Raw genomic sequence first — 23,764 nt, 5'->3', positions numbered from 1 at the left:
GTCAGAGACGAGGTCATTCTTATCGAGTTGGAGAGGACCGAGCGGCTTGGGACACAGAGTCGGGGACAGGGACAGGGACAGAGACAGAGACAGAGACAGACGCTGCGATTCCACTCATGGCATTTATTTGTTTGACCCAACCCTGAAACCAAGATGGCCGACTCCAAACGGAGAGCAGCTGCGTCTCGTCTCAGAAGGCGGGACTAAATAAGACGTTAAGGTCCAAAATGTCTGACCTGGCGTTTGACCTCTGACCTCTGCTGTTACCTTTAGCTTGTTTTCGACAGTGAAGCTAGCTAGCTAGCTGATGCTAATAATGATTAGCGTCAGCTAGCTAGCATCAGCTAAAGCTGCAGCTAGCAAAATGTGACGTCTGCTGAAGCTGAACTGTCAAAAACAAAACAAGCAGAACAGAAGCTGAAACGAGCAAAACTGTAGCTAAAAGCTAAGAATATCAAAACATTAGCTAAACCCTAAAATGAGAACAATAACTAAAAGCTAATATTAGCAGAATAGTAGCTAAGTGCTAAATTAGTAAAACCGTCAATAAATGCTAAAGTTTCCAAAACAGTGGCTGAAACCTAAAACCAGCAAAACAGTAGCTTAATACTACAATTACTAAAACCATAGCTGAAAGCTAAAATAAGCACAATAGCTAATATGACCAAATCTGTGGCTAAATGAGCAAGATAGTCACTAAAAGCTAAAATTAGCTAAACTTATAGATTCATATTCAACAAAACTGAAAGCTTCAAATAATGTTTAATATTTTAAAAAGTAGAAAAGTTACAAATGCTAACAGTCAGAGGAGCCTTCGCCTGAATGAGCCGAATGTTTAAAACAGCTGAATGCTGACTCAGCAGTTATCCAGTAATGTTGGCAATAATTCAACATTTGAGTTATTTTAAGCTGATTTTTTTGGGTGAAAACTGAAACCAGGTGTGTTGGGTGAAAGCGATGACCCCACCCGGCTGAGTTAAAGCTAAGCAGGGTTGGTTTGGTCCAAATGTGACCCGTTGGGCTGTTTTTTAACCCGGAAGTTTCAGACAGGATTTACTGACAGGAATTTAAAAGAGGGAAATAATTAAAAAGGGTGGAGGAGGCTGAGCTGCAGTAGGAAGTACTTCAGAGGAAACAAAGACTAGACTGTAAAATTTAACCTTATTTCAGAAAACGAAGTGAAAAGTGGCAGCCCTGGCCACCGGTGGAGCGGCAGACTGGACTGGAGCGGCGCACCTTTGGTTTGGACCACATCTCCACGCCGTCAGGGTCTCTAAGGGGGTCACGGGGGTCTGGATGTTTGGTGGATCTGGAGAAGACTTTAGACTCTGACGGTGCTTCAGGGGTACGAGGCGCTGGGACGCCGGTTCCTGCTCCACCAAAAGGAGAACTGTGTCCACATCTGCAGGACAGAGCTCCACCTGGGTCCTCGGTCTCCGATCCTGTTTCTGGTTTTCTCGTGGACAGGATCTGAAGGTGCAGCCGTGGAGAGGAGGGTTCTCGTTGGAAAATCAATCAGTTGAATCGGAAAAAACAAGAAAGAAAAACACAAAAAACGAAGTTTAGCTGTAAAATGTTCCATTGAGTCCGACCCGATCTTTTAAAGTGGTCCTAATCAACAGTTCCTTGGATTTCCTGAGGTTTTTCTTCAAACCTTTGCTTCTTTTTCACTCATTTCCCAAACAGTATGTGACCATGACAGATTACTGTGCAGCTTGTGCCTAAAAAGCCAAAAAAATAAAAAAGAATTGCTTTAAGACCAGTTTTTTAAATATCAGAAGAAAGTCTAACTCCTTGGAAGCAAAATGAATTTGGGAATGATTTAAAACTTTTGCACAGTGTTGTACATTTCAGTGACACATAGGACAGTTCATGATTTTAAAACCTCTGCAGTTTAAATGTTGTAAAAATATTTATTTTCTTTAATTTAAAGCCCTAAAGTAGCATCTGAACCCAAACTGAATGTTTCTGCGCTGCAATGTTTCCCTCCGACCACCAGAGGGCGGAGTTGGACCTTTGGGAGGAGGAAGGAGCCAATCTGAGGGAGGCCAGAAAACACTTTCTCATTTCCTGACGAGAAATAACAAAAAACCGACAACGGAGTCTGATTCAGGAGAGGTCAGGGGTTAAAGGTCAGGTTTAAGTGACTCCTCTCTCCACTGATAATTTATAAAACAAACTTTAATGTTTAATATATCAACACTTTGACCTCCATTTACCAGAAATCTGATGTTTCTTATAGGAACAAACCTTCTTGTTTAAGAGATAAAAGAATAACTGCAGGTTGGCATCAAAGGGAGCGTATTTTAAAGGTTGAATCTGAGTTTTACCGTGTGTGTGTGTGTGTGTGTGTGTGAGCTGATTCATTCAGATAAATCAGTTCAAGGCAGAACCTGGTGAAAATAGAAAAATAAAGACCCAACTGAAAGGAGGCCTCAGATGTTTTCTCTGTAATATTTGAATATTTGGGTTTATTTAACATTAACTGTATTTCAAATAAAGTTCCAGTTTGTTTCCCAACATGATAACAGACTCAGCTGGTTTGATTTTTCAGTAAAACTGTAATAAAGTGATGGATGGATGAGACAGATTCAGATTATAAACCAGTGAGTCAGATTAGATTACGATCCAGTGAGTCAAATTCCGATTGTGATCCAGTGAGTCAGATTTTAAACCAGTGAGTCAGATTGTAATGCAGTGAATCAAAAATCAGTGATCCAGTGAGTCAAATTTCTGATTATAATCCAGTGAGTCAAATTTCAGATTATAATCCAGTGAGTCAAATTTCTGATTATAATCCAGTGAGTCAAATATCAGATTATAATCCAGTGAGTCAGATTCAGATTTTGATCCAGTGAGTCAGATTCAGATTTTAATTTAGTGAGTCAGATTCAGATTGTAATGCAGTGAATCAGATTCAGTGATCCAGTGAGTCAAATTTCAGAATATAATCCAGTGAGTCAGATTATAATTCAGTGAGATAGAATCAGATTTTAATCTAGTGAGTCAGATTCAGATTATAATCCAGTGAGTCCAGCTGTAACCCTAATTAATCCAGTTTATCTGAGAAATAGCAGTTAACCGATCCCTGATGTCTCCAGGTGAGCTCACTCCAGGTCAGCGGCGCTCGCAGGATCTTGTGACAGGATGAGCAACAAGTCGTCACGGCTACGGCGTCCGTTCTCACTCCCTCGCTCGTCCCCTCCCCTCCGCCTCCTCGCCTCCTCTCCTTCACCTCTTATTTATGATCATTACCTCGACCCGGTCCAGCCGCCACACGCCTGTAAATCACCGCCGTCTCAGCCAAACGTAAACATCGTTTAACAAACCCGGCGAGGAGGGGACCGGACAGGAAGTTACTGTCGCTCTCTGAATATGAAAGAAGACGTTTGATTTTCTCCGCTTCAGCTTTTTAAACAGTTTGATTTATTCCTAATCCAAGAGAAAAACAATCATTTCACTGCAGCTCGTTGTTGGTACTGACCCTCAGAGTACGAGTTGGGAGCGACTCTCAGCTACTACCACACCAAGTTACAGCTCAGTGTCTGTAAAACCGACAGCCACAGCCAGTTTTGTGTTTGCTGAATCTGATTATCTGTGGTAAAATAATAATTTGGTAAAAGTAAACTCAGTATTTCACAAAGTTTGGCTCACTGGTGTCCGTTTTTACCCAAACTGCTGTAACTTTAATTCATCATAGATTAATAACTGTCTGCTCATCCTTTACAACATAATTTAAAAAGGTGTTTTTGCCTTTTTTTTTTTAAAGAAAAGATATGTTAAGTTTGCTAAAACTGTCTTGTTTGATGCTTTTTATTTGTTCTGTGTCAAAATGTGAGTTTTATTAAAAGAAGTTCTGCACAGAAACAATCGCCACAGTATGTTAATTCCCAGAAAGACGCATTTATTCAGGTCAATGAGCCGTTTAATACCTACACTCGATGTGAATCCCCACACACACACACCCACACACACACACACACACACACACTCACACACACACACGGCTGATAAGACATCAAAGCGGCGGGCAGATTTATAAGACGCTGCAGAGGCCTTTAAAAATTACTGCAACATAAATGTTTGTGCAGCTCTGTCAGGCGCCGAGCGGCACACGACCAAAAAAAAAACCGACAGCGGCCTTTGAGTCCGACGGCCATCTTGTTTTTCTGGCAGGTCTGACAGGTGGCCTCTGCCTGAGGTTTCTAAACTTTTAGTCTTTAAATACTAATATTCAGTTTATGCTCCTCACAGATCATATTAACACAAAAAAAAAAACATGTTAGTCAAACTCTTCAATTTACACTTCATGTTATTATAATTATTCCTAATAGTGTTAGTAGTTATGCTTTTCATATGTGTAGTTGTGGACATTAACAAGTGTTAAATTAACATATTTAAAAAAAAAATCTGTATTGTTCCACTTGGCAATTTATAAAATTGAACTTTTTTTCTCAAAACCCATCAAATAAACTCAAATTAACCCTACCTTTTAGCCTAAATTGTTCACCATTTCTGACAAGGTTAACTGCAGACTAATAGATTAAAACCAGGCTAACTGAAGGCTAACAGGCTAACAACAGGTTAATTACAGGCTAACAGGCTAAAACATTAACAACAGATTTACTTCAGGCCAACAGACTAACTATAGGTTAATGGGTTATTAGTAGTCTAACTGAAGGCTAACTGCAGGCTAACAGGCTAACTGGAGGGCTAATAGATTACCTGTAGAAAAATGTGTTAACAGGCTAACTGCAGGCTAACATGCTAACTGCAGGCTAAAACATTAACGTTTACTTCAGGCCAACAAGATGATAGATTACCAACAAGCTAGCTGCAGGCTAACTGCAGGCTAACTCATTAGCAACTGTTTTACTTCAGGCTAATAGGCTAACTGCAGGCTAAATAAAGGTTAGTGGGGTAATCACAGTTTAACTCCATGCTAACAGGCTAACTGCAGGCAAACAGGTAAACAACAGGCTAGCTGCAGGCTAACAGGTTAACAACAGGCTAGCTGCAGGCTAACAGGTTAACAACAGGCTAGCTGCAGGCTAACAGGTTAACAACAGGCTAGCTGCAGGCTAACACATTAACAACTGTTTTACTTCAGGCTAACAGGCTAACTGCAGGCTAACACATTAACAACTGTTTTACTTCAGGCTAACAGGCTAACTGCAGGCTAACACATTAACAACTGTTTTACTTCAGGCTAACAGGCTAACTGCAGGCTAACACATTAACAACTGTTTTACTTCAGGCTAACAGGCTAACTGCAGGCTAACAGGCTAACTCCATGCTAACAGGTTAACAACAGGCTAACTGCAGGCTAATATTTAACAAAAAGCTAACCGGTTAACTGCACAGAATCAAAGTTTATTGTAATTTATGTGTAACTGTTTTTGTGAAAATTAATTCAGGTTAAGTAAAACCAGGACAATAAGAAAATCCCAACTTAATCTCCCATGAAGGTTTTTGTGAGGTCAGATTTTAACTTTTAGCTTGCTAGGCTAGCTCTGCTCGCCATGCAGAAAACCTAACAGCCACACAGGAGGACTTCTGCGAATGTTTCAGGTATTTAGTGAAGCGTTAGCCGTAATGGTGACCTCATCAGAGACGGGCGCGGCGAGGAGTCAGTGTGAGCCGGTCATGCAGTGCTGATAACAGTGTGTGTGTGTGTGTGTGTGTGTTCACGTGTCACCGATCCTCGGTCATTGGACTCAGGCGGCACATGGCCGACTGTTGATGAGAGGGTGGAGCGTCCATGTTTGGACACACCGCGGGGTTGCCCAGGAGACAAACGCATGCCAGTGTGACCTTTGAACTCTGCCTTCAGGCTTGGGACTGATCAGGTGCAACGATAAAAAAAAGGAGCTTTAGTGTCATTTTCTGCCTTCTTTTAATTGTTTTATATTTTGTAAAGATGTTTTCTGTTTTATTTTTCAGAATATAAACATTTCTTAAAGCAAACCTGAAGTAAAAACAGGAAATATGTTGATAAATCTGCACAAACTGAATTTTATGAGCTACCAAACAGCCACAGGTTGGTTTCTATAACCTGGTTTTCTGTTTGTTTATATATTAAATCCCAGCAGCTCTTTAATTTCTGTATATTTGAATATTTTTCTGCTTTATTGGTGAAAGCAGCACATTACAAAGGTGAGTTATTTTACTTTACAACATATTTTACTAAAGAAAACAAGGCCTAGCATCCCATTTTTGTCAGAGTTTTAAACTAAAATCAGCTTATTTTGATTAAACCTTAAAATATATATATATATTTTTTAATCTCAAGCTCTTATATGACCTGTTAGCACTCAGAGCACGTGTTGTTAATGACTCTCAGCTACTTCAGCAACAGATTTCAGCTCAAAAGCTGCCTCACTTCACCGCCCGCCTCGTGTTGCCGTCTTGGCGTCCATGTTAGCGTGGATGACATCATGAAGCCGGCGGAGTCCAGGCCACCCAGAGCGATGAAAAAAAAACCCCGAGACGTCAAACAAGAAGAGGACGAGGATAAATATTTCTAACTCAGACAGAAGGGAGCAAACAGGTCCACATTGAGAGAGCGACGTTTGAACTGAGTCCTCACAGGTGTGTCTTTTATGAAGGTTGAGTTCGTCTCCAGGGTCTCGTTGCACTCTAGTCCTGACTTATCTACATCTGTGTGTTTGTGTGTGTCTGATTTTTGTTTCTACTAAGTCGAGTTATCTAATTAGAGTCTGTGTACAGTAAACGTACCGGAAAGAATCTGTGAGTTTGAGGATCTCAAGGTGTCCCACTGTGGACACGCAACAATGTGGACACTGGACATTATACCCGTCCTACAAGACTCCTCCACCCCTAATCCAGACCTTTTACTCAGGTTTCCTTTTGCCTGGTTGATGCATCATCTCTGACCTGAGAACATTTAGGAGGAAAGTCTGTCCTGGATCCTCTACTGACTGACTGACTGACTGACTGACTGACGGACGGATCAAAGATGATCGGATGATGGATGGATGGATGGATGGATGAATAAATCATGGAAAGATGGATGGACGTATGATGGATGGACGGACGGATGAATAGATAAATTAATGGATGAATGTATGATGGGCAGATGAATGGATAGATGGATGAACAGATGATGGATGGATGAATGGATGATGGACAGATGGATGGATGGATGGATGAACGGATGAAGGATGAACGGATGATGGATGAACGGATGATGGATGAACGGATGATGGATAGGTACTCAGATCTCATCAGGACCTTGTTTGTGTTTCTTTACGTTTCAACATTTTTGGATCAGAAGCTGAAATAAAAACTGAGCGAGGAGGTCGGCCATTTTCCCAGACCCCCTCCTGCCCGGACTGAAGGATCTACTGAAGCCGTCGGACTCTCTGGACCACATCCTTGTAGACCTGACTGAATGAATGCTGTGCGGCTCCAGATGTGTGCAGCTGCGACCCTTACTGTGTAATTGAGCAGCTGTTGTTGCAGGACTGTGTGAACCTTGTTGCCGCTTCCTGTCTCTGTCTGTTTCCTGCGTGCCTCCATGACAGGACGCCTCCACGCTTCCTCTCCTGGACCAGTGTGTGGCTCTGCTGATAAAAAACACGTTCGGTTTGTTTTTTTGTGTTCTCCGGGTCTATTTTCTGTTTGTACCTGACTCCATTTTTAGTCCCCCGCGCCTGCAATGGAACGGCCTGAAATTTATGACCGTGGAAACTACGCAGCGCCTACATCTGTCTTCATTTGAGCCGATAGAGCTGCACAGAGGACAGAGGGTCCGAGTGGAGAGCATCTATCACATCAGCTGTGTGGACTGAGACGAGGGACGGTGACAGATGGAGGTCTTTCTCCACCTGAACAGACGGGGGAAGCTCAGCCTTGGATGGAGTCAGCGTGCTCAAGTGGAGGAGGAGCTGAGATTGATTTATCTTCCGTCTCGAGGCCACGGCCTTCGTCCAACACCGCAGCACTTCCAGCCTCCCTGTCTGCTGCAAACTTCAGGGAGAAACTGGACGATCCGGGAGAACCAGTCCTTTAATGGCAGCTCGTTCGTTCGTCGCCACCAGCGGCTCCAGCTGTGATCCTGGGAAGCTGATCTAGAAATGCTGTTTGCTCTCTTCCCACTGGAGGAGCCAAGGAGCAACGGACGCCGGCTTGGCATTAAACCAATCGAGAGGTGCTCCCGCCTGGCTGACAGAAAACAGAACCCTCAAGTTGGAACAAGAAAAAAAGAGCAATTAGGCAATTACAGCGTCCAGCACTGGAGGGATCCCACATCTCTGTGTTTTCTTAGCCTCTTGGTGGATTGATAAGGGGGAGCTGCCGCCAGGCCAGAGGGGATGGCAGGGAGGAGGAACGAGAAGGGAAAGGAGCATTGATGGAGGACACGAGCGAAAGTGCATTTTCTGTGACAATGGCGCCTGAACGCCGAGATTTGAGTGAAATCTGCTGGAGAAGCTGAAGCAGAAGTACTGAAATGACAGATAAGAGTAGCGACAAAAACTAAAAGTGGCCAACTGCGAACTATAAAAAGCACAAATCATAGCTAGTAGTAAAAGTAAGGTAAAAAAATGTTATTTATACAGCTCCTTTCCCAGACAGCAGTCCCAAAGTGGTTCACAATAAAACAGTAAAACAATAAAAGCAATAAAACAGACGTTTAAGGGATGCATCATAAAAACATAAAGCTAGCATATTAGCCCAAGATCCAGTGAGGCTAAAATGGTTGCTTAAGAAAGCTAGTTAAACGCTAAAAATAACAAGGCTAGCTAAAAGTAGGTGAGCTAAATTTAGCTTTTAACCACAATTAACATAAGTAGAATTACCATTAGTAATATTAGCATTAGCAGAATTAACAGTAGCAGAATTAGCACTAGCATTAGTAGAACTAGCGTTAGCATTAGAATGAATGCAATTAGCATTAGCAGAATTAGCATTTGTCAAGTTTGCATTGGCAAAACTGGTACTACCAGTAACAGAACTAGCATTAGCATTAGTAGAACTAGCGTTAGCATTAGAATGAATGCAATTAGCATTAGCATAATTAGCATCAATAAAGTTAGCATTAGCAATAGTAGTACTACCAGTAACAGAATTAGCATTAACATTAGTAGAACTCGCGATAGCAGCAGAGTAGAATTAGCATTAGCATTAATAAAACCAACATTAGCAGAATTAGCATTAGCAGTTTAATTCTGATGCAGATTAAAACAACTCCAGGTGGAAAAACTGCAATCCTGTTTTATAAAACGTCATCAGTTTAACGTTACGAGGTTATTTACATAGAAATCTGCGGCCATTTGTAAGTGCAAATAATAGCAGCAGCAAGTAGCTGTAGCACTTCCGATGCAGCCTGGGAAAGGAGCATCTTCAGCAGTTAACATGTCAGTAAACGTGGAAATCAGCAAAAATTTAACAAAATACACAAAAAGTGGAAATGATTGACGTAAAAAAAAGAAAAGTTCTTGTTTAGTTGTGATCTGCTGAGTCACAGGATCGAACGTGAAGGCGGTAAAAATCCAGAAATCGTTCCCAGCCGGGTGGTCTCCTCACACTTACATTTCTCTTCCTTCAGTTTTTAACCTCAGCCCAGATAAAAGCCAGGAACAAGTTCTCTTCATTTATGTTTCGCCTCCCCACCGCGTCCCATCGTCGGGGTTCCTTTGTTTTGCAGCCAGCGATGCAGTTATCCCCCCCCACCCCCCCGCTTACCGCCGAGGGACGCATCAGGCTCTCAAGGACCGTCGCAGGATTGATAAATAATTGTCAAAACGAGAAGCAAAGCAGAGCGAGCCGTTTAAAAGCACTTCAAAGACCCGAGGGCGGAGGAGAGAAACGGCACGGACCCGAGATTAGGTGGAGAACAAATGAGTCTGTGGGAGAAAACCAGGAAGGGGAACGTTCTGCGTCTCTTCAGACCAAAGACATCTGCTTCAAGAACCCAATCACAGCAGGGGCGCGTTTCGGTTCAGGGAACAGAATTATTCAACAGTCTGGATAAAAACTTTCAAATGATCTCGTTTCCCCTGCCGCCTTTCTGGGCTTTGGACATAGATTACCTTACGATGGAAAAAAGGACAGAGCTGTGGTCATTTTAGTGAAACGCAGGAAGTGACATCATGAGCGATCTCGTGCAAATATTGTGAGATATTGGGAATGACTCTCAGCTACCACCACGCCAATCTATGTAAAACTGACCGAGTTGTAGACATTTTTAGGTTTGTTAGAGTTGATTAGCTGTGGCGGCCATCTTAAACTGGATTTGCTCCAAATGTTATCTGGTTGTAGATTGATCTCCAGTGATCATCTCCTGAGAGTTTGACTAAAATCCGTCCAGTGGCTCATGAGATATTTCGCTAACAGACATAAATGGGCCAAACCATTATTGTCTGCCTCCACCTTCGTGTGAAAAAGGTATTAAAGGTGTTTAACCGTTTCTGATCACACCTCCACTTTCTCCTCTCCTCCCTGTGGATGCCGGAGGAGAGCCGAGCCTCGGCGGGGGCGATGGAGGAGGAGGAGGCGGTGGGGACGGCTGGAAGGAGCGTCATGGAGAGGAGCGAGATAAGTCATGACATGAGTCACATCAGGACGTGACAGGAGGACACTGAGCAGGACCGCTGATAGCACCCAGCAGGGAGGGAGAGTCGAGGAGAGGCAGACAGGAGGAGCAGAGGAGGAGCATTACTCTAAGTCCCAATCTCCAGTGGCCTCGAATGATGGGTCTGCAGCATCATCTGCTTCTGGTGCTCCCCTCTATAGCCAGGAGGCCGGTTCTGTTGGGCTCGGTTGGGTTCGGTTGGGTTCGGTTGGGCTCTGTTGGGCTCTGTTGGGTTCTGTTGGGTTCTGTTGGGTTCGGTTGGGTTTGATTGAGCTCTGTTGGGTTCTGTTGGGCTCTGTTGGGTTCGGTTGGGTTTGATTGAGCTCTGTTGGGTTCTGTTGGGCTCTGTTGGGTTCGGTTGGGTTTGATTGAGCTCTGTTGGGTTCTGTTGGGCTCTGTTGGGTTCGGTTGGGTTTGATTGAGCTCTGTTGGGCTCTGTTGGGTTCGGTTGGGCTCGGTTGGGCTCGGTTGGGTTCGGTTGGGCTCGGTTGGGTTCGGTTGGGCTCTGTTGGGTTCAGTTGGGCTCTGTTGGGCTCTGTTGGGCTCGGTTGGGTTCGGTTGGGCTCTGTTGGGTTCTGTTGGGCTCTGTTGGGCTCTGTTGGGCTCTGTTGGGCTCTGTTGGGCTCTGCTCACATTAATCATGGATGGAACCGGTGCATCTGGCGGGACGAGGGAGGTGCTTTGAGAAGTCGTGAAAAACTTCATTTTCCAAAGAGCGTTTGTTGCTTTTCGTGCATGCTTCATCTTTCCTGACAGGTCCTGATTCCTGCAGAACATCTACAGATGACTGGGATTTCGAGTCAAGCCCACTCAAGATGGCCACCACAGCCATGCCCCCTCACAAAACACAAACATGGCTCCAACTCTTCTGTTAGCAAAACATCTCATGAACCTGTGGACTGATTTTAGTGAAACTCTCCGAACGTAACGACTGGATGAACGTATGCAACTCATGAACGTTCGGAGTAAACACAAATAAAAATGGCTGCTACGGCCAACACAGGAAAAGCCATAAGTCAGTCAGTTTAACACACATCGAGCTAAAACTGGTGTGGTAGTAGCTGAGAGTCGTACTGAAGATGTTCCTGCGTGAAATCATGTAAACTTTACAAGGTTCGACCTGAACTGTTGGAACTCCACCCCTTCTCGATACGAGCCGATCTTAGCTTAAACTCTGAGGTCATTCAGTGAGTTATCTGCAACAGGTAAGATACTAACTGTTCGTGACTTATCCACAGAAATACCAGAGTTAAAGCTCAGGTTTGGAGAAACGGACTTTAATTCGGTCCAGATGGATGAAATTCACCGCAAGTCCCTTTCAGACGGACCGTGAGCTCATCAGCTCAGTCAGGGAGCGATCCACCTACAGCAGGTAAGATACTGATCGCTCAGAACCTCCTTTAAAGAAAGAAATCAGAACTGTCCCTTTAAAGCGTTTCTCTTATGAAACAGCGTCGTAGAAAACGTGTGGGGTTTGTTTGAGGCCTCGGTTCAGATCTTAGGAACCGTTTCTGTCGGACGCGGTGAAGCTCGGACTGTTTTTCTTCTTCTTCTGTGAAAACGGTTTAAATGAGCGGTTTCCTGCAGGTGAGGCGTGAACCACCTTCTGAAGGCCCGACGGCACCTCTTTGGGCCACTCGGGGCTTCTGGTTGGAGCCCCCCCGGGGGGGTTTTAAGCGATCGTTCGGACTCTGGTTGGTTTTTTTGTTGTTCGAGGGGAACAGAACGAAGCTCTCGGGGTGACGTCAGCGGTCGCTGCGGTGTCGCTGACCCCTCCCGCGGCGGGACGCAACATGAAGGAATCACCGAGTTCAAACCTGAGACCTTTAGGTGACAGGGTGAAGAGAGCGCAGAGATTGTGTCAGAGGAGGAGGGAAAGGTCATTTTAATAGAGAGTCATTGTGTGGATCTGCATACAGTGTGTGTGTGTGTGTGTGTGTGTGTGTGTGTGTGTGTGTGTGATGAATTTGGGTCTGGATCCCCCCTGGGCAGCGGGGCCTGCTGCCTGTCAGAATGAGTGGTCTTATCTTCCCCAAACATTTACTTAACCCTTTGTCTTACAGGGCCAGGACAATGAGCGAGGCACGAGGAATCTCACTGCGCACACACACACACACACACACACACACACACCCACACACACACACCTACACACACACACACACACACACACTCACTCAATTAAGCCTGTCTCTCACTGGGCTGCAACTGCTGGCGATTAAATCCCAACGGGGATTCGCGAAGGAGTTTCCATAATGTCTCGAAACGTTTGCACCGGTTCTAAACGGTCCAAAAAAAAAAAATGAGTAAAACCGGTTCGGTCTCAGTCGGAGTCGCCTCGGGCCTCCGGAACCGCCCTCGGCTTTATCCCTGAGAAAGTTTCAGAAAGCACGATGAGTGTGAGGCGGCTTCGGGAGGATTTGGCGACCCGTGAATCTGTGCTGCGACCGACAGGAAACACAGAAGAGCCAAAAAGACTTCAAGAAGTGGTGAGCAGCTTGCATCAGGGAGTCTCCTGAATGTCTCCTGAATGTCTCCAAACGTTTGCGGTGGTTCAGGTCTAAAAATTACACAGATCCTAAAAGAAATGTTATTAAAAAACGCTCGAATTCTGCCTGTTTTCACTCCTGAAGTGCACTCCAGCAGATTAAATCCTAACAGAGGAGATGGCAACAAAGTAATGTGTGATTTTGGCGCCATTTTGACTCTGATTAGTCTCCTAAGAGTCGCAGCTCAGTAAGACGCCAAACCTCGATTTCAGCAGCTTGTCTCCGTCCTCCTGCTCACGTTGGACACCAGTCTGCACGCTGAAATGTGTCCATTTTTAAACAGCACTGGCGTGAAATGCTGGAAAATATTTGGGACTGAGGCCGTTTGAAGAAAATCCACTTTTGTTTGGGGCCGCAGGTTAAACTCAGAGTCAAAGTCGTTCAAAGAGCTGCAGCAGGTAAGACACTGACTGTTCGTTCTTTCAAACGATCTGAGCTGTCCTCAGGTTTTAGTGGTTAAAGACGGAGAAAAGAAATTGACTCGTCCACTTCCTGTTTGTTCGTGGCGCTGCCGGAGTTCTAACGAGGCCCAGTTTCGCAGAACGGAGCCGTTAAGTTTGATTGTTCCCGTTCTGGCCGAGCCGACGGGAACTATTTATTTCTTCTTTGCATTTAGGCCGCAGTAAAGACGCTTATCTGGAGGGTTCGGCTGACGCAGGAGAAGAATGGAGTCATCAGCCTTCGTCTCACGGTCAGCTGAACACAGGGGTGTGGGAAGAAGAAGAAGAAGAAGAAGAAAGAAATCACGTTCCTGCGTTCGATCAAGTTCTGTGAAACGCTGAGCTGAGAAACAGGCCGCCATTTTGGTGCAGAGAGCGCGAGGAGGGACAGATCGAAAGCTGCTGCGAGTGGCTTGTTACGGTCGCCGTGGTAACCAGACAGAGGCCGACTGAAAAGTAAGCCTCAGACAAACAGTCGTGGATAAATGATCCTGCTTCAGATTAGCAATAATAACGAGACAACGTTACACATGGAGGCAAACTACAGTGTAAAACAGTCTCTTAAATTAAAGCTGCAAGAATCATCATTTAGATTTTTGTTCTTTAACCGGAAGAAAAGTTCATGATCGAGCAAACATGACCAAAACTTATGCACACAATTCAGTTTATTTTATTCATGTCCACTTCAGGAGTTCTGTAGACATGCTTTCTATTTCTGTTGGTAGATCTTTTTTTATTTAAAGAAAAAAAAAAATACGCTGATCGTCGTAAAACCTTTAGCACGATTTCAGTTTTCCAGCCTGACCGGGATAAACCCTCCGCAGACAGTCAGTCTTTGGTTGGCGCATTCTTTCGCTCGTGAAAAATCAATGAAATAAATCGGGTTCATCCCACCACAGGAAACAGAGGGGAGGTTATCCAGAGTGCACTTTCAGGAGCAAACAGATGGAACCGAGAACAGGCGGAGAACCTCGGCTGACAGAACGAGGAGCAGGGAGGAAGAAACGAAGGTGAAAGGAGACTGAGGATTGGCCGAAACGTTCGGTTCGAAAATAAACAAATTAAAACACTCTGTGAGAACGCTGCGAGCTGAACAACAGCTGAAATCTGTCACAGAAGCTGAAGCTGGTAACGTTAAAACAAGCAGAACAGAAGCTAAAACGAGCGAAACTGTTCCCAACAGCTAAAGTTAGCAAAATCAAAGCTAAGGGCTAAACCTAGCAAAACTGGAGCTAAAGGCTAAACAGATCAAAACAGTGTGTAAGAGCTAAACGTAGAGAGACAGTAGCTAAAGGCTAAACAAGGCTAATCAGTAGCTAAAAGACTAAGCATAAATTAGCTAAACCACAGCTTAAGACTAAATTTAGCAAAAAAAATTGGGCTAAAGGCTAAAATTTGCAAACCATACCTAAAAGATCAAATTTGCTAAAGACTAGCTTAAAGTTAAAAGGACAAAAAGAGGAGCTAAAATTAGCTAAATGTTGGCTAAAAGTTAAATTTAGCTTTGAGTTAGCAAAACAGTAAATATTAGCTACATTAAAAAAAAAAAGAGTAGCTAAAAACTAAAAGTAGCAAAACTATAGCTACAAATAAAACAGTGAAACCATGGTCAAATCTAAAATTAGCCAAAACTTAGCCAAAAGCTAACATTAGCTAAAGGGTAAAATTAGCAAAACAGTTTGTAAAATTTGAGTAAAACAGGAGCTGAAAGCTAAAAGAAGAATAAAAAAGTAGCCGATTTCAAAGAGCACCATTTTTTGGAGACATTATTGAGATCTGTGTGTGTTTTTATGGGGAAATGTTAGAAATAAACTTTAAAAGTTTTAAAAAGTATAAAAGTTATAAAACCCCAGAGTCGTAGCAGCGATCTCCTGGATGATATCAGCAGAAGAACGACGCTGCGAACGCTGACTCAGCATTCCTGCGGGCTGACTCCGAGCTTTTCGAGCTTTAGTGAATTTGTTTGACCTAAAATGTTTAAATAACTTTGGTTTTATTTGTCTTTTCAGCTCAGCAGGCGTCCCCAAGCTGCAGAAAAGTATTTAAACCAAACATTTAGGTGGAAATCTGTCTGAACCGAGGACTTGAAGAGAAGTTCTGCAGTCCGGCCAGAACCGCCCGATGAGTCAGTGACCTGCAGGCCAAGCAGGAGGGGATAATGTGTGTGTGTGTGTGTGTGTTTGTTAAAAATACCAGCAGGTCCCTGGAGCCTCGGCGCTGACGCCTCCCTGACACTCTGAGGACGGCGGCTCCTGGCACCCGTCACTCCGCACCTCCTGCTCTCCCGCAGGCGGACATGTTGCCTTCAGCGTTTTCTGCAGCTCGTATAGAAAAAAAACTGCCTAAAAACTGAAAAAAGAAAAAAATAAACTGTAAAAAGAGCTCCATCTTAGCAGGGAAAAGGTTAAAGGTCATGTCAGGAAAGGACGGAACAACTTCGGCTCGTTTGGAAAGGCTGCAGGAGAAAAAAACTCTTGATGTGACCAACGTGGAGATGGTTACCCAGAATGCACTGCAGCTGTCAGCACGGCGGTGAGCTGAAGCAACGCTGGAAAGAAGAGTGGGCCACAACTCCTCCACAACCATGAGAGAGACAAACAGGAACCAATGAGCTGAAGCAACGCTGGAAAGAAGAGTGGGCCACAACTCCTCCACAACCATGTCAGAGACAAACAGGAAGCCACTGAGAGTTCTGCTGCTGGAGGAGCTTCTACAACCTGCTGGGTCAGACGCAGCTTTTCCATTTTGGATTTCTTTTTGTTTATCGAATAATGACATGGTGGCTAAAGTGGATTAGTTGTGGTGGCCATCTTGAATTTGGGTGACTCCAAAAGTTAACTTGGAGACTGTTCTGTGAAATACCCTCGGCTACTACCACACCAAAACTGTGGCTCAGTATCTGTAAAATCCACTGAGTTGTAGCCATTTTCAGCTGTGGCGGCCATATTGGATGGGGCTGACTCATTTTACTGACGCTGCAGAGGAAAGGACACGCACACAGAGACTTCGGCAGCAGGCGATAATTAAATCGGTTTTTCTTTATTGTCACACTCCCTTGTGTAAACCGAGCCCCCCCGCCCACACGGAGCCCTGTATTCGCCCGATGGGTGATGGAGCGAGGAGGGAGGAGAAAACGGGGGAGGGAGGACGGTCCTCGGGGGTTGAGTAAGCCCGGACTTGACCCCTGCTTTCTGGGCTCCGAGTAGTCTCCTCTCAGTGACGGATGGAGAGGCAGCTCCACACACACACACACACACACACACACACACACACACACACACACCCTTCATTACACGTTCACACATATGGAGGGAGAGCGATCCCTCTTCACTTTCACTCCCACGAGCGAAGCACAGATAGCTCCAGCACCCGGCCGTTTGTTATGCCTGAAACACACGAGCACATGCAGAAAGAATTTCAGCTTCGAACACGGGAGATGCGAGGTCATCCGACGGCGCCTGATCCCGGACCGGTCCCTACGTCACTCTGCGGCGTCAGGACGTAAAACCTGATACACGTTCACAACAACTGGATTTATAGTTCAGATTGTCGTAATTCTTCTTCACAGCTCGTGGAAGTGCTGCTTTCCCAAATCTGTTGTTTCTGACATGCCCCTTTTCCACCGGCTCTAAAGGTCCCGGCTCCGCTGTACTCCACTTGCTTGGCGCGCGTTTCCACCGGCATTTTTTCGAGGCCGGTCCCTGCTTCGGAGTAGGGCCAGCTGGGTGGGCGGCGCAAGCTTAGCTCCTGTTCACTCATTGGTCGTGGGTGTGACCAGATGTGAGCATAAAGAGCGAAGGTAGGAATATAAACAACAGCGTTAGCTTACCCTGCAACGTTTCTGCCGTCTGTTCCCCAGCTGAAGGCGCTGTAAAGCCTGAAATCTCCGGCGGATAACAGCTGTCCTACTCCGCGCAACAATCGCGGCATCCAGAGAATTTCTTCCACTGCGCCTCTCTTCCTGAAGTCTCAGGAGAATCCCCATAAGTTTAAAAAACAGCAACAACAAATGGCCAACGTTGTCCATAGCGCTTCCGTTGTTTCCACAACTTGTGCCAAGTTTTGGTAGCGCACACCCCCGCCCCCACGCGGCCCTGCCCCCCCGCAACACGAGGAGGCGTTCCTCTGCTCCCGACCAAACTAGCCCGTGTGAACGCGATGCATTCTTTATCGAGCCGAGCAGAGCCGGACTTCTGAATTAGAGCCGGTGTAAAAGGGGCAGAAGTGTGCCTGTGAACGCGGCGCCGTTTCAGAAACGATTTCATCCACACGGAAACACAGAAAACTACCCAAAACGGTTGTTTCAAAAAGAGTCAAAACAACTGGACTTCTAATCTGTAGCTGAAGACGTTTTGCTTCTGATTCAGGGAGCGTTTTTAATCCAGCTCCTCAAAGGTGATCTTTGGCCTCCTGGATGTTTGATTTTGATTTATCATCTTTCTGTTTCCTAATAACGGATTTAATAAAGCTCCATGGGAAGTTCAGGGTTTAGGATATGTTTTATAACCCAACCCTGATCTCGTCCCTGAAGGCAAAGGCTGAATGTAGGTCAAAGGGTAAACTAGTAATCCAACATGTATCAACTGTATGTTTTGCAGGAATGAACAGATGATTCCTTCAGGGCTAAATCCTGGAACAACCCCCCGCCGCCGCCCCTTTACTTCCTGTAACTTTTTGTTTTCCTCAAGGAAACAAACTCCCGGAAGTCATCGTTCTTGTCTGTCTCCGTGAAATCCATCACCCCGTTGTTTTCCGTCTTATTTTAGGGCCTCCCGCTCTGCCTCGCTCCTGTTGTCCCGTTTTGTGTTTTTCCACCTAAAAATGGAAGAATAATTCTGGGAATAGATCCAGCCGTGGTTCGAGAGCTAATAATATCAGCAGACTGTGTGATTCGGGGTCTCAGGCGTGGACAAAATAAATACCGGCGCATGTCTGGCGGCCTGGTAATCCTTTTCTCTCACACACTATTCAGATATTCAAATAGCGTTGTTGACTTTAGATAAAAGTATGAATGAAGCACGCACGGCTCAAGTGGTTGCCCCTCAAATAACCTGCCGTTCCCGCGGGGTTGGGCCAGCTGAGTTGAACTTCGACCGACCGGAGTTTCCATTCACCTTCAACGGGTCGAGTTAACCTTTTGTACGTTCTGATCGCATTGAAAGAAGTTACTTCCTGTGCTGGTCTTAGCCCGTGTTTGCTCGGTCTTTCGAGGAATTCGTTCTTACATTCAGTTGGGATTTCTGTGACGAGACGGACGGCAAACAGAAGGCCGGACCGGTGGAGACGTGTGATATTTTACAGGACGGGTGGCACCGTCCGTCCGCCGCAGCTAACGAGCGTCAGGAACGAAACAAGCTCGTTTAGCTCTGCTGCTAGACGCCGGGGAATAGGAGCGTCCCGGTTCGCTTTGGGGAGAGAAAAGGACAAAGTTCGTTTTCCGACACTAACACGCTCAAACACGATTCTGTGCAACTAATTCCCTGCTCAACTAGTCAAAACTGCGAGAAAAAAAACTTAATTTTTCACTTGAAATCAAACTGAAACGGTGTTTCGGACGTGTTGGTGATGAACTCAACATCTGAGCAACATTCCTGCAAATAATCTTTGCCACGACTTAGTCCCAAAGAGTCTCAGTTTGATCCCGATTAATTATATTTTTGTTTTGAAACACCTCAACGTGGAATAAAGTCTGTTCCACACTTGGCTGCGAGTCGAAGACACAAAAATGTGAGAAAAAACTAATTTTTCACTTGGAATCAAACTGAATTCACATGACATGTTTGCATACAGACCTTCAAAGGTGTTTGTCACAGTTTGGTCTCAAATTGTCTTCATCATGTCTCAATGTAGTCTCTTTTTTTTGTCTCCAATGGTTTTATCAGCTGCAGAATCCTCCTGAAGTTGTCTCGCATTTTTAATGGAAACTGTCTCACAAATTGTTTTTGAACAAGTTCAAAGTTCCCCCGACACGAGAGCGAGGTCCTGCGAGTCACGCGAGAGCTGAGACCCGTTCGGGAACACTTTGAGAAGCTCTGGAGACTCAGTTTCGATCGGCGCAGCCTGGTGAGCTGCAGGCTGCAGGATTTAGATGTTTCTCCGCTCCTCTGCAGCTTTTCAGGTTCTGCAGAAACCCGTTCATCGCTCAGTCACTCAGGTCGGGTGAGTCAGAGCAGAGAAACACCTGAAGACCTGCAGGATGGCGGCTCTCCAGGACCAGAACCAGGACTAACACGAACTTTAACTCCATCATCCAGCAGTACCTGCATGTTATTAAAGAGACACATCCTCGTCGTTTTCACCTGCTCACCTCTTGGTTTATGGGACCCTCTGATCTTCTCGTTTTGGTCGTTTCAACCCACCGGTGACACTCACCTCCACATTTTAAGCTGTTATTGAGATTTATACGTGCAGCCGACCCGGCTCAGAGTTATGGTTGTCTCAATGTTTACAGTAATTATTAAACGGTCATTGATTAGTTGAAACAGATGTGGCTCTGTGAAGGAGCTCATCAGCGAGCGGGACGGTAAATCACAGCTGAGTGGGAGGTTCTGAGGTGAAACAAATCAAACCGCTGATGTAACCATGAGTCTGCCCCCATCTCTTTCTGACAGCCTGACATACGTGATGTTCTGTGGGATTTTAAGGTCAAAGCTAAGCCACAACGGCCTTTGAGAGCAATTTAGCTGAGATGTAGACTCAAATACACAAAATCCAGAGACTGAGCCACAGTTTGTGGCACGTCCAGGAAACTAAAAACACAACCCCAAACCGACAGTGGCGAGCGGTGCATTTCACACTTAGGCCTTCAGTGCATACTTGCCAACTGTCCCGCATTTAGTGAGAAATGTGAGAAAAGCACTGATTCTGCACCATACCGTAAGCCCCGCCCACTTCCCCAAGCACTGACAGCTGTCCATCTCACAGCAGAGAGGAGACCCGCTCCACTTGTTTAGAAGCAAAAAGCTTCTAAACATATTTTGAGTGTTTTTTACTCATTTTTGTCCTGCCAATGTTGATATTCCTCTCCTACAGCCTGATCAATATGACCAAATATGCAAATTAGGCGATGACGTCATCTAGCAGCTCAAAATCCCACTCCAAGCTCAGATCAAAACTTGAGAGCCCTGATCTTAAGCAACTATGATGTGTGTTTAATTCAAATTAATTGATCAGAATTCAGGAAAATCATGTTGAATCTATGATGTTTGTGTGGATTTCTGGGAGTGATGTTTTAAAGACACGATCAGCTGATGAATAGATAAGCTGTGTGTGGCAAAACTTTTTATATACAACTGTATATATTTGGGCAGACAGAATTAAACACAGATAATGTGATACTTAAAATGTGAATGTGTGAATGTGTAACATTCCCAAATGTTGGCAACTACGTCAGTGATGTCCAACTTAGTCAATAAATACCTTCCATCATGCCAGCATTTATAACACCAGGACTGGAGACTAGTTAGAAACACACTTCAGCACTACTTGGCATTGCATCACCTCAGTTCTGTACAAAATGGGCTATTATCCGGCGCATTTTAAAAATCGACAAACCCACATCAGCAATTAAAACATATCTGGTATGCCACTGTCAAAACTAAAAAAAAAAAATAGAATAAAATAAATAAAATGTTTGCACTCACCAAAACGGTTGTGTCCTCCCCAAAAAACACTTATTTCAACACAAAATCCATTCTGGAACAGGTTAGCTAGCTAGCTAGCTAGCTCGGGACAGGTTAGCTAGCTAGCTAGCTCGGGGGTCGGCCGTCCTCCTCTAACGAGATCTAGCTTCTCTTGAAAAGTTCGTCTTGAAAACAGTCTTGCCAGAATATCAGCAACCAAATCAACGTGTTGCTCTCCTTCGGTCATTGTGGGTTAAAAGAGTTTTTAACCGTTAACAGTCCCGGGTGTGACTCTGTTGATCTGCACAGCACTGCCGCGGCTCAAGCTAGTAAGTATTCATCCAATCACAGGACGCGTAAATGTCACGTGTAACGTGAGGCTCGCTAGAGAGCCTGACTGACACAACTCGTGATCTGATTGGCTATCGCAACTGTCAATCAACTGTATTTGCCCGTTCATTTACAGGCCCGGGCAGATTTCATCCTGCCTGGCAACATAAGAGCTGAATTCTGATTGGATAAAAACTCTAACCTAAAAACAACAGCACTGGAAGGAGCTTAATATGACACGAAGAGAATATGAATACTTGTAGATATCTAGGGAAAGAAAATTAAAAATTAAATTAAAGTAAAGTAAAAAAAAAAAGTTAAAATTTATTTGTACAGCACATTTCAGCAGCAAGGCATTCAAAGTGCTTTAACTAATAAAAACATCAGTAGGATTACATTACAATCATCAAAAAAACATCATTACAAACATAAAAATGATCATCATAAGGTCAATATGTATTAAGATATTTTGTTCAGAGCAGCTTTACACCTGAATTTGTTTGCGGACTACTAATCAATTAACCTTTTCATAATAGACCTTTATCATAATTATGATCATGATTTCTGGTTATGTTAGGCCAGCAGAGCACATAATGTCTGTGTCTGTCAGCAAAATATTTTATCCACCAGCGGGGGGATTGTAAGGATTGGATGCACGAGTACAGCGGGTCAACATTTTGGAGTTAACCAGAATCAAGATGGCCGCCACAGCGAACACAACGAAACTTTGCTTTTAAGGTGGAATTTCTTTTCTTCAACGAATGTGAGTTCAGTTTATTGTCAGGATGCTGTGAACGTGGAAGGAAACGGCAAATTATTCTCAGAACTGAGCTTAGAAATAAATAAAAGGAGCATTTAAAGGAGCTTTAAAGAGCGCTGGGCCTGAAAATTTGTTGAGCTGCTTTTCTCTCACAGCTCATGAGAAAATATCCTGAGTGGAGCAGGGAGATAAAACCTGAGAACAGACTCGACTGACCCATGCCGCGGGAACCCAAACACCTCCGCAGAAACGCCGCAGTCACCGCGGCCTTGACTCGAGCCTGACCTCAGCCTTCACGCAGGCGGGCCGAAATCAAAACCCAAGGTTTGCCTGTCAGCGGAAATAAATGGATTAGCTTCTTTAACCCAACAATAGTAAATTAGAGGTGGGCAGAGAGTCAAATTAATTAAAAGGCCTGGCGCTCCTTGAAGGAATGCGGTGACGGATAGCAGGTTAAATCTGAAGGTTTGAAAAACAAAAAGCGTGGCACTGGGCTCCAAACGTTCTGTGAGATGAACCCAAAGGTTGGATATATTTCTTTACAAAGAAGAAGTCGAAGAGGCCAAGCTGCTGGGAGTCCTAAAAGACCAAAACCCTACCGTGGTTTACAGAAAAGAATAATAATAATAATAATAATAATAATAATATGTCAGGTTGGGGAGAGCTGGTTGAACCCAAAACGCTGACTGAACATGGAGGAACTCAAGAACTTATTAACAAAAAGGAAAACAAATTCAGACAAAGCGGCAACTAAAAGTCAATAAAAAACTTACAGAAGACGAGGAGAACCAGACAACACACCATGGAGGAAGATGAGCCGGTTTTAAAGACGAGGGGTGATTGGGAAGTGGACACAGGTGAGGGACAGGTGCAGATGGGTGTTTTCCTTGTTTCCCTGCTCCAACACACCTGATTCAGAGGTTAAATCTCCTCTTCATGTTCTGCAGAAGCCTGTTAATCACCCATTGATTCAGATCAGGTGTGTTGGAGCAGAGAAAGGATGGTGGCCTCCAGGACCAGGATTGGACACCCCTGGCTTAAAGCAAAGATGCAGTTTTGTTGGGAAACTCAGAGCGGAGACAAATTGAGGAACAAATTGTCCGTTTTGACTCAGAGAATTTAAATATTCACCTTAAATATCAGAGAGGTTTGTCAGAAACATTAATCAACTAAATAAAAACAGGAAAACTCTTTTCTCGTAGCGTTTGCAGCCGTTTATCTTCCTGTTGCTTCGAAGCCCAGCAGCCGGCCCGACAGGGGACAGATAAGGCAGCAACCTGTTGCCCAACAGCCATAAAGGTGGGCAGCGGTGCCTCCATGTCTCCACGGAGGCAGTAAAGCAGCAGCAGCCGCCACGTCGCCGACGGGACAATCCAGAGGCCCGTTTGGACCCGGCTGCCATAAAGGGGGGAGTTGGAAGGCAACCTTTGGTCTCTGGAGCGACACGCCCAGCCTCGGCGGAGGGC

At 44.7% G+C, this 23,764-nt stretch overlaps 1 long non-coding RNA gene across 1 annotated transcript; it reads right to left on the bottom strand.

Annotated features, from left to right (window-relative positions):
* Window positions 1-358: 358 nt before the first annotated feature.
* On the bottom strand, window positions 359-23,206 carry LOC119617285. Its single transcript, XR_005233515.1, has 3 exons — window positions 23,072-23,206; window positions 15,780-15,935; window positions 359-1,499 (listed from the first exon to the last, which is right to left on the bottom strand). It is a non-coding gene; the product is annotated as an uncharacterized LOC119617285 (long non-coding RNA).
* Between the last annotated feature and the right edge of the window lie 558 nt (window positions 23,207-23,764).

Source organism: Kryptolebias marmoratus, linkage group LG8, assembly GCF_001649575.2.
Source record: "Kryptolebias marmoratus isolate JLee-2015 linkage group LG8, ASM164957v2, whole genome shotgun sequence".
NCBI classification, from domain to species: domain Eukaryota; kingdom Metazoa; phylum Chordata; class Actinopteri; order Cyprinodontiformes; family Rivulidae; genus Kryptolebias; species Kryptolebias marmoratus.
Note: the sequence above shows the minus strand (reverse complement) of the source record. Positions and strands in the feature narration are given on the sequence as shown.